The 14,528-nt window shown below is 30.0% G+C and overlaps 1 pseudogene; it reads right to left on the bottom strand.

Annotated features, from left to right (window-relative positions):
• Positions 1-3,878: 3,878 nt before the first annotated feature.
• Positions 3,879-5,517, bottom strand: LOC107061908 (beta-D-glucosyl crocetin beta-1,6-glucosyltransferase-like; annotated as a pseudogene).
• Positions 5,518-14,528: the final 9,011 nt, after the last annotated feature.

The raw sequence follows: 14,528 nt of genomic DNA on the forward strand, positions 1-14,528 counted from the left end.
AGATGGGGAGGGAGGTCTTTAGTTGTATGGTAGTGAGGAGGTAACTCATGCAAATAAGGCAAGTGAAATTCAACAAGTTGTATGGAGAGATTATTATAAGATGAGTTTTTTTTATCTAGGGTTTCCTTGATAGATTTGAGAATAATTGGTGTTGAAAGAAAATATATGTGAAAATTCATTTTTGATAATTTCTTGGCTAGTGCCAAATAGGGATTTACGTGGCCAAAACCTAACCATGGAAATAAAAGGATACTAGGACTATTTTCCTTAATTCTCTCCATGAATGGAATAATTATGGAAAAATTTATAAAGCATATATCATAGTTTTATAGGTTAGAAAAAGTTTAGCTATATGGAAAATATTTTTTAAAAATTCTATTAATTATACTAGTTATACTAGGCATGACAAGTGTACTCTTCAAATAAAGTTCAAATTTCTGTATGTATTGTAGTTGCGTGACGGCTAATGATTTACTATTATATAGAACATAATCATATATATAAAGGTGGATCTAGGATTTGGAGGTCAGTGGGTGTCATAACGTTCAAGCAAGATAAAAGGATCGGTTGCTTTAATTTTAGGTTACAATTCGGGTTATTGATTTTATTTTATTTTATAAACAAATCGATCAAATATGCATGTTAGTAATATTTTCTTTTAGATATCCTGAGATTAGAGATAACTAAACAATTCAATTTTTATTTCATTTTTGGAATTAGATGTCTTATTCACTGAAACTTTGAGAAAAAAAAGATTTTTCACATTAAAATTTGAGCTTGTATAAACCATCTAATAATATTAACATAATATATTCATATACCATTGACTTTATGTGTTGTTGGAGATATATAGTAAGAAAAGAATAAAAATTGTAGTTTCAGCCTAGTCATCTTACTTAGCAAGAACGTCGGTGAAGATCGATAGAACCTTTAAATTAAAAAAAAACTCTAATAATAATATTCATCATTTTTAAAACTTGTATTTTTTAAAAACTACTATTTAAATATATTCTTAATAATATTTATTTGACGTTCATAATTCAGTACTCATTAGTTGATAAAAAATAAACATGTAACACGCATATCAAGAGATTAATAATTAGTGCAAGAGAAAGTAAAAAAATTAAAAATTAATTATGAAAAGAAGTCAATTTGAATTAATAAAGAATAGTAAATAAATAAGAATGAATGGAGAGAAAAAATTAAGCCCTTTACACACTAATGAAAAAGACAAAAAAGAAAAGAAAAGAAAAAAAGGAGCAAGCAAAAAATTAGGTGTTGGCAGCGAGATTCGAACCCGCATTGGTTGTGTGCAAGGGAGAATTTAAGTGTAAAAAATGGGACATCGAAACCCGTGGTCATCCGACAAAACTCGATATATTATTTGTATAATTCTTAAAATATGTAAATTTTCAAATAATGGAACACATGATAACAAATTAGTGGATGGTTCACTAGTTCGAGTGTTGGTTTTTGATTGTGAGGTTGAGGGTTCGATCTCTAGAGAAGATTTATTTTTAAAAATTAATTAAAAAGCACCATTGTATGTTATTTTTTTGAAAAATTTTCATCTTCCTTCTGTAAAGTGTACTTTTAAATTTCTTGAGATGCAAAATTGCATATACATTTATATATATATATATATAAACTTGCTTCCGTAACTTAAATGCCTTAGTTTTTGTTTAGTTTCTTGGTTTGGGTTGTAGTAGTGGTTCTCCCACCGGAAAGTTAGTGTGGGTGCCAATCACGATGGTCTGGGTCGTGACAAGAACCATTTAAATTATATACTCATTATAATAATAAAAACAACAAAGATGTCAACTATTTTTATTTTTTTAAACTATCAAATAAAGCAATTAAGTGTACCCAAGCTAATATTTTTCAAGAAAAAAAAATTAAGATTGATGGAAATATGCGGACTTCCTGACCTTTTACCCGCCAAACTTCTTCAGGAGTAATTTCGCACATGCTTTCTCCAAATTCTGAAGTAATCTCCAAAAATAGATCAAACTTAAAAACATCATTGAGTTCTAAATAATAATTCAACTAAAGAACATGATAATACATTAAAAAAAAAAAACTTATTTGGAGGTTTCAAATAATTATAAAAATATATTTACTCGAATTCTTCAAAAGTGTCAAATTCTTTAAAATTAGTATAATTTTAAAAATCCAATACAAGTACGAGGTTTGACGGGTAAAAAAGTCGGGAAGTCCGCATATTCCCGCCAATCTTTTTTTTTTCTGAAAATATTAGCTAGGGTACACTTAATTTCTTTATTTGATAGTTTTAAAAAATAAAAATAGTTGACGGGTTTATTGTTTTTATTATTAAGATGAATATATTTTAAATGGATCTCAACCATAAATTATTACATAATACACATGGCATGAATCTATGAGGCCATTGAACATTACTTGACCTAATTATACTTGACCGGATCTTTATCCGATAATGTGACACGTTCCTGTAATAGAAATAACAATATTGTTCACGTAATTAAGCTTTGTGGAAGTGAGAGAGTCCAATTTTGATAAGAAAAGTATTAGAAGACGTAATATTTTAAAAGTCAAAAGCGTTTAAAAATAAGGGCAAATTATTTGTTTTTTAATACCAATAAATATTAACGATAAAAATGTATTTGACCCCAGTTATTACTGCAGGACAAATTTGTTTCATTTCACTTAGTTCTAAAATAAATTTAATCAATAACCGAAGAACTGATAAAAAGGGGAATTATTAAGGATAAATGTACATAGACAATGAAGAAATAATGGGTTCGATGGATTAATATGACTGTCTTAGCCAACTATTTCATTCTCTTTGGAAAATAATAATTAAGCATGTCGCAATCATCATGTGGCAAGTATATACACGGTATTCTATGGGATCTACAATTTCATTGCTTAACTTAACTCTTTGTGTAGGTGAAATGGATTGTTTTGACATGTTTTAATAAAACAGTTAATTAAGAAAACACTATTTTACGTGAAAACAGTCAACTCAGAAAGGTGTAAAAACCATGATATGTAACTCTCAAATTCAATAAGCCTTGCAACAAAAGATTATAAACTTATGTAATCTAAAAAATTATAAACTCTAATTTGTCATTAGCACACAAACCTTCCAAGGTATGTGTTCCAAGTCTTGAGTTGCCCCTAACTTGAAGACTATAATTTTACTTCAGTTTATAAATTACTGAACTAAAGAAGCATTAGTACTCAACACAAAGAGAAAAACTCCTAGAACATAAACTATGTAATATGACTTGGTTCATCAAAGTGTTTAATCAATATTCAACAGCACAGTAAAGCCAATATGCCAATTGCTTTTTTTTTTTGCTCTTTAAGTGTGTGAGTATTCTGAATGAGTTCTCGTCTATTTAAGCACATATCTATTTTAGAAAGTTTTTCTTCTCCTTAAACTCCTCTTTCATTCGATATCTATTGACTTTGAGTTCTACTTCCAATTGGACTCTTCCTTTAGTTAAACTTATCTCTTCATTGGTGTTCTAGTTAAACTATAACTCTATCATTCAACACTTGTTTGTCTTCTTTAAGATTATCATAATTGTTTTGTAATCAACTAATTGAGACAATGTGCCTTTGACCGACTTGACTATACGTTCCATTTTTCTTTGTCAATTATCAAAACTACATAGATCCCAACAATACATATGTATAACTAATTATCACGTGGCCAATGTTCATTATTCCAACTAATATAGATTTGTGTTATGTAGCTAGCTCGTGAAAGGGAAAATGTCAGAGTTTCTCCATTTCTAGGGTTCAAACTTGAGACCTTTGAAAAAGGTGAAGGAATATAATTTCATTCATCCCATTACACTCCTTTGGTGGTGAATTTTAGCTTTGAAATGTCTTGTTTATGTCTGAAATAATTTAAGCTTTGTATATATTTTTCAGTATTTCGATTAAGAGGTATAATCCTCTCTAAATACACAATACAGCAAGGAAAATAGTTCAACTAAAGTTTGAACTCATATAAGACAATATGATCTTAAGAAACCTATCTCTAGATTACATCATTCAATACAATTTGTATATTAAATTCTCTTATTTCAATCTTTATTAATATCTAAATACTTATGGTGTCCAAATTCATTCCAATTCATCATCATCATTCTCTTATAAATCAACATAATAGCTTTAACAACTTTTTAACCCCTTCATCAATAGCTTTCTCCCCTTTCAATTTTATCTTCTCACTCAATTGCATTGCCTTCATATTTATATGTTTCCTAGTCTTCTCCTCTACCACCTTCCTTATCCTTTTGCCACCTCTTCTTTCATTATTTTCCCATTTTCACCTCTCAAAATCTCCACCCCTATGCCAAGTTCCTCCACTAATCTTGAAGTCAATGGTTGATCATGATTAATAGGCATGGCTATTATTGGTATGCCAAAACTCATGCTTTCTAAAATCGAGTTCCATCCACAATGAGTTACAAAACCTCCAATGCTTGAATGGTTCAAAATTAGACTTTGTGGAGCCCATCCTTCAATAACCATCCCTTTCCCCTTTGTACTTTCAAGAAAACCCTGTGGAACCATTTCTTCTATTGTTGTGTTCACCCCTTTTGGAAATTTGATTGTCCAAATAAAATTAACTTTGCTTAGCTCTAGCCCTTTTGCTATCTCTTCAATTTCTTGCTTTGACAAGAAGCTTTCACTTCCAAATGATACATAAACACATGATAGTTGATCCTTCTTATCTAGCCATGATTGAATTGTCCCCCAATCCTCCTCCTCACCTATGGTCACCTCGCAAATTAATGGTCCAATTGGTATCAACTCCTTCTTTCCTACTGTAGATACATAATCTATATACTTCCCCTCAATCTCCCTACAAGTGTTCAACAAAACAATGTTGTGAGATTGTTCAAAAGACTTAAGGATTATGTATCCAAAAGCTTTCTCATCGCGTGGTTTTATCGGTTGTATGTCTAATTTCTTGATCTCATAGTCATGAAGGTATATGGAAGAAAATGGAAAAGATGGAAGGCTTGAACTCCCATAAAGAAATTGGTGGTAGAAATAAGCAAGATTAGAAGTTGAAGTAACACAAAACATAATAGCATGAATATTACATGATGAAGCCATAGTTGCTACCCATGGTTGGAACCCATCATATATAATCAGGTTAGGTTTTAGGGTTTCAATTATGCTTGGAAATTTGGAAGAAGCCATTTGGAAGGCATGAATAAGAGTTGAGTTAAGATGGGGAGGGAGGTCTTTAGTTGTATGGTAGTGAGGAGGTAACTCATGCAAATAAGGCAAGTGAAATTCAACAAGTTGTATGGAGAGATTATTATAAGATGAGTTTTTTTTATCTAGGGTTTCCTTGATAGATTTGAGAATAATTGGTGTTGAAAGAAAATATATGTGAAAATTCATTTTCGATAATTTCTTGGCTAGTGCCAGATAGGGACTTACATGGCCAAAACCTAACCATGGAAATAAAAGGATACTAGGACTATTTTCCTTAATTCTCTCCATGAATGGAATAATTATGGAAAAATTTATAAAGCATATATCATAGTTTTATAGGTTAGAAAAAGTTTAGCTATATGGACTTTTCATTTATGATGTTCACTAAGAGCATTTTTTTCGTGTAATTAACATAGAACCAAAATGATTAAAGTAATTCCGTATGGTAACCAATAGGCAAATTAAACTAAAATTATTAGATATGGTGGATCTTTATTTTGACAGATTTAACGTACTAACTACTAAGTATACAATTATAAAAATAAATATTCAAACAAATATAATCTAGTTATATAGATGGGATGCGCTAATTATTTGATTTAAAAATGAAGCAATAGTTTTTATTTTGTCACTGCCTGTGACGTACTACATAAAAAATTTATATTTGTCATTATAAGAAAATATTTATGGTCACTAAGTATTAAATATAGTATCTAGCTATAGATTAAAAAAAAAGTGATTGCCTTTTCATAAAGAGTCTGATAATAGGTGCAATAATATTATATATGAAATTATTAAGATCAGATCTTTTCTAGTAAAATTTTACTATATTAGAAAGGACAGTTTCAACGTGTTAGTTTTCTGGTATTAAATTAAACTTTAAGGATATTAAAATCTTTTTAAAAAATTTGCAGGATCAACTTGCTTAAAAAAGTTGTATATTTTGCATTGTTATTTAATCCTAAGTCAATAACTCTTAAAAAGGTCCTCCTTCTTCTATTCAACTACAGACTATATCATGTCATTCAAGAATATGATTGGTCCCACTTTCTTAATGAGTCACTGAAGAATATGATAGATCCCACTTTCATTTTTTTTTAATTATTCATTATTTAAAAACAAATTTCATTTTGATTGTCATTTTTCATATAAATATTTTTTTTAAATCACATTTTATCTATCGTATTAATTAAATATTAAACATCAATTAATAGAAATAGTGTAATAAAATAACTATATCAATTATTTTTTAATAAATATGACAAGTAAAAATGAACGGACATGCTATATAATAAGAAGAGAGTGTAGAAAGGATAAATAATGACAGAATTAAGGAAAATGTTATCATCTTATTGACTGAGATTTTTATGGGAAATTAATACATATTCTCTAATTATAATTAATAAAGTAAATAAATGGGTCATTTATTTACTCTTATATTAAAAATTAAAAAAATTGTTTTACTTTTTTATTTTAATAAATTAAGAAAATTAATTATTTTTGCCTGACTTTATCATTATCGTTAAGTAATTATATAAAATACTAATAGTCAAATTAAAATTTTCAAAATATAATTAATAAAATAAATAAGGCATCTTCCCCTATGCTTAATATATATACTCTTATTATATAAGAGAGAGTTCACACTGAAGCAAGCACGTCTCTATCAACGTGTCCTGCTTCAGCATGTTTCAAAAAAAAAATTAAAAAAATTATTTCTTTTGCTTTATTATAATTTAATTAGTGTATAATATTTTTGAAATTATGAGATCCGTTTTAGCTATGACTTTTAGTTTTGAATTCATATTATTTAGTTATAGCTTTATTATTTTTAATGTCGGTAATATTTGTTTATATCTTGTATCTACTTTGAGTAAAAAATTAACGATTGATGACGAAAAATACTTTAATTATGGACATCTTAATGGACCTCTTCACATTAAATTTGCGCAAACAAAAAGTAATTAACAACTTAAGGACCCCTTCACATTAAATTTGAGCAAACAAAAAACAATTAACAACTTAAAAAATCTAAAAATTACATTAATTTTATTTATATAACATTAATTAAAATTAAAAAATAATAGATATTGGGCCCGTGCTCGCACGGGCACCCGTCTCTAGTATACAAAGAGAGATTACTTTAAATTTTGGTGTTTAAAATGATAATTTTATATTAGGAAAAGTTAACCTCTTACATGAAAATTATATAAATTATAGATGATAGTATTTTTATTATTATTATATTTTGTAAAACGTGGTACATGATGTCTAACCTCTTCGAAGAAACTTAAGTTGGTGGACACAACTATTGTGCTATAGAATTTTCTACATTTGTAATATTTACATTAGAATTCCATAAAAAAAAAATCCCTGTATCTTAAGGGTGTCACGACCCAGATCGTCATGATTGGCACCCATACTAATCCTCCGGTGGGAGAATCATTACTACAACCCAAATAAGCAAACTAACCCAAAAGCTAACATTTAAAGGTACGGAAGCAAGTTTAAATGCAGAAATTATATAGAATTCTCATAAACTCCAAAGGTTTAAATAAATAACTAACCAAACTAATGCGGAAGTTTAACCCATAGAACCTGAAAGTCATTGTACCAAAACATCTAAAGTGCAACAAGTCTAAGAAAAAGGGGCACAACCCCAACTAACATGAGAAATATCTAAATAGTCTAAGTCCGAAGAAAATGGACTAGACAATAGGAAAGACTCCATGGCGGCCTAAAAGAACTGGCTCACCCTTGAAATTCGGTCTCGATCACTGATCTCTTAGCCGAGGTCTATCAATAGCCGCCTGAAGATACCCTGTACTCAACAAAGAACGAGCAAGTGCAGCATCAGTACACAACTACAGTGTACTGGTAGGATCATACGGCTACTCCCATAAGCACAATATACAACGAATAATCACAATACAATAAGCACACATATACGAATACAATTCAGTTATCATTCCAGAACAACATACAGTCTTCCATTATCAATGATAAGTAGACATAAACATTACAATCACAAGTGGTTCTCTCAAGGAACCCACCCCCAAAATGATAGTGTGGCGGAACGTGACACCCGATCCAATGCAAATGTCGGAACATGTGTAGGAACTTGACACCCGATCCAATTTATGTGTCGAAACGTGACACCAAATCCAATCAGCACAACCACAATCACAATCACATTCATAATGAACAATACTCAAATCATACAATCAAGTAAACAAGTTCATGGCATGTATTGTTCACACATAATAATTTCATTAGGTTCGATTCACATTCTCTTATGCACATACACGCATGCATACAATATATAAATCAATCGGCATATATCATACAAACAGGAAATCAAACCACCATCTACTTCGAAACTAAGCTTGAATACCCTAAGGCACTTGAATCTTCCCTTTTCGGATTCTTTCCGCTTATTCTAGGTCTACAAACAATTAATATATGCCAAGGATCAATACATTAAGGTCTAATTATTTGGATTATAACAAACCCAATAACCCAAGACCAACCCATGATCCTAAAGTGTAGCTAGGGCTTTTTCCCACCAACAACTTCAAGCCAAAACCCTCCCCCAACAATAATTACCCATGAATCTAAGTTTTACAGATCGAAAAATGGATTTACGGAGTAAAATCCTTATCTTTAGCACCAAAATTCTTGGAAAATTGTTAAGAACTCATCCTGGGTCATCTCCTAACTCTTAAGAACAAAGTGTGCAGAATAATAATGAAATTGGGATTTTTTCCCGACTTAATTCGCGATTGGCCCACTACGGTAACCCCCATCCCGCCACAGCAGCCCCGCCCTGGCGGGATTAATCTCGCCCTAGCGGCTTACACAAAGACAAGATCTCGTAATTTGAGTTCCAATCCCCCATTTCACAACACACCTTCAATCCTTGACGTTCAAAAACTACCCATTCACACTAAGATCAGTTTCGGGAGTTCTACTTGCCCGAATTCGATTCCGTAAAGTCGGACCGATTCCTTAACGTCTTAGTTATCCACTCATGTAATCAAATTCATTATTAATTCTCTCATTAATTACCAGATTTCCCTAGACCTCACTGACTCAGATTTCATCCAAATCTGGACTAGGCTAGGAATTTCCAAGTCACTACTCAAAAGTTTTTTGGCCCAAATTATTTCCCCATTGGCTTTTCCATAACGACGGGAACAGGTCGTTACAAAGGGTTAACTTACAAAAACCCCACTAGTTTAGGAACATTACTTAGATTTATGCTAGTTTGTAATATTACAATTCTCATCATCTTTTGGTGCGTTCATATATCTCAAGATAAAAGAAGTCAAAATTAGGTATAATTTGTTCTAGATACGTTGTATCCAAGTGGATTCACATGTATACATAGACAAACCTCAATTGTCTCCCTCTCATCTCACATGTCACTCTCATAGCTCACTTGCGTATCTGGCATCCCAGATACATGTGAATCATATCAAATACATGTATCTTGTGTGAATCTAGTGTGATTTGCATGTATCTAAGATACATAGACAAATCTCACTCTCTTCCCTCTTGTTCTCGCTCGTCTCTCTCCCTATTCCAGTGTATCTAGTAGCATAAACATTTATCTAGGTGTATCTGACTTGAAAGCTAGAATAAAATTATTAATTAATTAGATAAAATATAAATATTCAAATTATCAATAGAATTAATAAATATAATTGAAATATTTGTGTAATTAGTAGTTTCTCCTATTTTAAGGCCATTTTTCCCCTGGGCTTTAACATCAACAATGTTGATTGGGCTTACTTGGCCCAAACAAAATTCATGGCTCCATTTACCAAGCCCATTTCAAATCAAATCCTATGTAGCTGCCTAAAGAGATCAATCCACAGAACTACATACAAATAATAGTGTCCCGGAAAAGTCCTCTTTGAACAAAGATTGGAATGGCATAGTAAATATTGTTTCATTTTTAATCAGATATCTTTCGTTTGAGCCCTCTATTCTATATATAAAATCTTATTTGATTTGTTTATGAGCTTTTTATTCTCATCCTAAAAAATTACTCCTAGTAACTATGTAAGCAAGGGCGGATCCATTCCGGGTGTTCGAGTATTCATTAATCTCGCATATATATATTTATATAAAAATTTGAACGAATGGTATAAAATTAAACAGAGAACACCCCGACAACAAACAATTGCTTGGTGTTGTAGTCATTTGTGGGTGCTCAAAATTTTACATTACATCTACTGTAGGCTGTAGCCAGGTTCGATTCTTTTTTATTGATTAACGCTTCTGAAGCACCCATAATCTTAAATTCTTGAATCCCACTTATATACTTCATATATTCATATATATCCTTTTAACATTTTCTTCTAAAAAAAAAAAACATGTGGTGAGTTGTACTAAAAACAGAAGTGTCATCATTACTAGGAAACAAACAAATAAATACTTACAAAATACAAAGGAGAAAATGTAGTGTATGAGTGGGCTTTTTGATAGTTCCCATGTCTTCCAATGTTTCCTTAAATTCTATTCAATCCATTCCTCCTAACAGAGATTGATGTTTCATCAGCAACCAATACCTAAAAGAGAGAATATTTTAAAGCCTTTTGGAATGATACTAAATTTTTTTTGGAAAAGGTATCTACTTACCAAGTGTTTCTATCATAAATATTATTACTAATGATTTTACTAATTAATAATTTCATTTCAAATTCATTATTTTTTCATATTTCAAGTTAGATATATATATTTTTTTTATGTTAGATACATTTTAAAATACATATGAATAGAGTTGAGCGAGATACGAAAGTGATGATCAAGAGAGAAAAAGAGACTATTGAGATAGAAGAGGCAAGAGAGTGAGTCAGTGTATCTTAGATACATATGAATTACACTACATGTATTTAATATACCAGATACATTCTAGATATATTCTAAAATACAAATACATAGGGAAAGAGGTGAGCGAGCTAAGAATGTGATGAGCAAAAGAGGGAAAAAAGACGAGCAAGATAGGAGAGAGGCCAACAAAAGAGTCATTATATTTCAGATACAATGTGAATTACACTAGATACATATATCTGAAATATCTAATACATTCTAAAATATAGATACATAAAAAGAGAGGCAAGTGAGAAAGTTAGTATATCTCAAATACATATAAATCACGCTTAAATACAATATATTTTACTTATATTAATAAACTAATTGATCAAACGGTACATACCATTAACTTTTTGTATATGATGTGAAACCATAAGTATTGTGAGGGTTGGAATCAGTGTTCAGTAAGGATATCTTTCTTGACCATCTTTTTTGTCGCACATAAACATAGTAAGTATTTATTAACATACTAAAACCCTTTAATAGAAGAGACTGCAAAAGCAAAAAAAAATAATCTAAATTAATTAAATAACTCTGCAATTACGGCTATGAATTATACTTTTGAATAATTATGGTTGGGTGGCTCTAATTGGCCACCAGTCATTCAATAAATCTAGAGGTAAACATAGTACGATCTTTTGTATAGTTTTAGTGACTCTGAAAAAGAAGTCCTTTTTTTTTGTTTTAAATGGAAACCAAATCTTTGGAATAAAATTTACTCACATTATATTTCTACATAGATTTTCTTTTGTTTACTCATCATTACATGCATGCACTAATTCCCAATAACTAGTGATGATGAGAAATTAACGACAAATAAAATTTCATATATAAACAGCAAAAAAAATCGTGCTAATTTTATTTAGCTATGAATTAGTGATAGAATATAAAAAAAAGCTCCATTAGCTAGAAGTACTTTAGAGAGTGAATTAATTTAAAATAACTGATAAATTTTGTAGCTAATATCATCTTTCTTGTAGTGGATCACTCTCTAATCAATTCGTGTATGATTCAATTTGACTCGATAAGAAAGTTTTAGAAAATGAGAAATAAAATAAAATTTGTAATTTAAAAGAAGTCACAAGTATTTATGTTGCTATAATTAATTAATTAATTTCATTACGGATAAAATGAAAGTTCAAGTGTTGATCTAATCTAGGCTGTCGCCCTACTTGTGACCATATTTTTCATTTTTTAGTCAATTTTGAAAAAAAAATATCTTTCCAATATAATTTTACAAGTGAGGTGGGGAAGGGTAAGATGTCTCGTCTACACAAATCTTATCCTTATTTTTGTAAAATAGAAAAAAAAAATTCTAATAGAAATTTCTTATTTTTATTTTAATAAGATGATATATATCAATACAATTATCTATAATTTATTTTAAATTTCTGAATCTTAAAATCTTTTTTTAGAAAAAATAAAAAAACTATATCTTATCAAATTTTAGGATAGACAAGAAACGTGCATTACATGTTTTGAATTAGAATATAGAGAGTACTACTCATAATTATTAAGATGAAGAATATTGACAAGTAGCTTTTATGTATTAGAACCAAGGTTTATTGCATATCCCTTTAAACAAATAAAAGCCTGTTACTTTGAGTTATCGTCTTTCTCTATTAGTTGTTAAGCATATACTATCATTTTTAGATTAAAAAACAGTCTTTTGTGGTTTCTATTTTAAGAAGAATGCGTGGAATATATGAAATCTACTTTTTGAAAATAATAATAATAATAATAATCCAACTGTCAAAAATAATGATTACGAAAAGGAAAATTAAAATGAGAAAAATGACATATATTGACATGCATCAATTCTTAGGTTTTCAAATCTAACAAAATGTTTTGACTTTGGTTGTGTAATGTGTTAGAAAAGAAAACTTTAATATAATAGATGGAATCCTATAATAGATGGACGTGAACTAGATATTAAAACTCCTATTGTCAAATAATTAAGTTGCATAATACCTAGATTGTGGTAAAATAGTTGAATTTTTTCACTTGTAATCAGCAGGGGCGGCGCCAGGTAGGATTAAGGATGTCCTTCCAAACCCATTTTAACGAAAATTATACTATTTATACATAGTTAAATTATTATTTTTTATGCATATATAATAGATATTGAATCCTCTTCGACTTCTAGGTATACATGCTACGTCTTTATATTTTGAACCGCTTAATTAATGATAATTCCGGTTCCGTCACTGTTTATCAGAGGTCTCCCGTTCAAGTCCCTAGAAATAGAAAAATTGTGTTGGGAGCGTTACCTTCAGAAATGAGATCTATGATGCTCGAATCCAGATTTAATTGAACCCCAATGCCATAAAACTTTAATTTATAACCAAACTTATAGAGTTTTTTTTAACTAAAATCCATAAAAATATTCAAAATAATTGTTTTGAATTGTTGAATTGAGCGTTGGAAATGTAAATGAAAAAAGATGACATAAGGTTTAAACTGTATTTATTGTAAATCAGAGGAACATCCTCTGATTCTATTTCCTAGAATGAGCAAAAGGCTAAAATTGGCAGGATAAAGCCAGATAGGATATATTTCTTCTCAAGAATTAAGCTATACATATATAGGGCAAAAATTTATCACATTATAATAAATTTTAGCACATGATAGGAACTTAGTTGGCATTTTATAATATATTACAACTAGTATTTTTTACAGAAAACTTACGTATAAATATTACCTAAATCCAATTAATCTAAATGTATATAGTTCAAGAGTAACATTGACCAATATTTTAATAGTTTAAGGGTAAAATTGGTGCATTTTCCGTTGTTTTGGAACAAGCATTTGTGGAAAGAGTATATATTTTGAGCTATTTGACTAATTGGAGCATTGGAGGATATTTTTGAGCCAACAATATAACGATAAGGGTATTTTTGACTTATTTGAATAGTTTGGGGGTATTTTTTGGTCTTTTCCCCTTTTAATAATAGGTTGGACCAACCTAACCAGTATATTCTCCCCGTCCCAATTTATGTGAACGGTTTGATTAGACTGAAGTTTAAGAATGAAAAGACTTATGAAACTTGCGTACTAAAACAGGTAATCGACAGTTGTGTGACCATTATTATAAAGATAAAATGAGAAGTTTTAAGTTAAATTCTTACTAAATTAAGAAACATGTCATTCTTTTTTTGGACTGACTAAAAAACGATGTAAATGAATTGAGATAGAAGGATCGTAACTAAGAAAGGCAGACTTAAATCTGGCGAATTAATTATGAATAAATTCAAAAATTATATATAAGAAATCACAGCATCTCGCTATTTATGTGCAAATTTTGCACTATCGATACATAAAAGTTAAACTCTTAATCCTAAATAATGTCACCAATGGGATTTTCTTCCATTCTACACCCTCCACCCTTTCAACCCCCCCCCCCCCCACCCCCCCCCCCC

Source organism: Solanum tuberosum, unplaced genomic scaffold (assembly GCF_000226075.1).
Source record: "Solanum tuberosum cultivar DM 1-3 516 R44 unplaced genomic scaffold, SolTub_3.0 scf00174, whole genome shotgun sequence".
Lineage (NCBI taxonomy): Eukaryota > Viridiplantae > Streptophyta > Magnoliopsida > Solanales > Solanaceae > Solanum > Solanum tuberosum.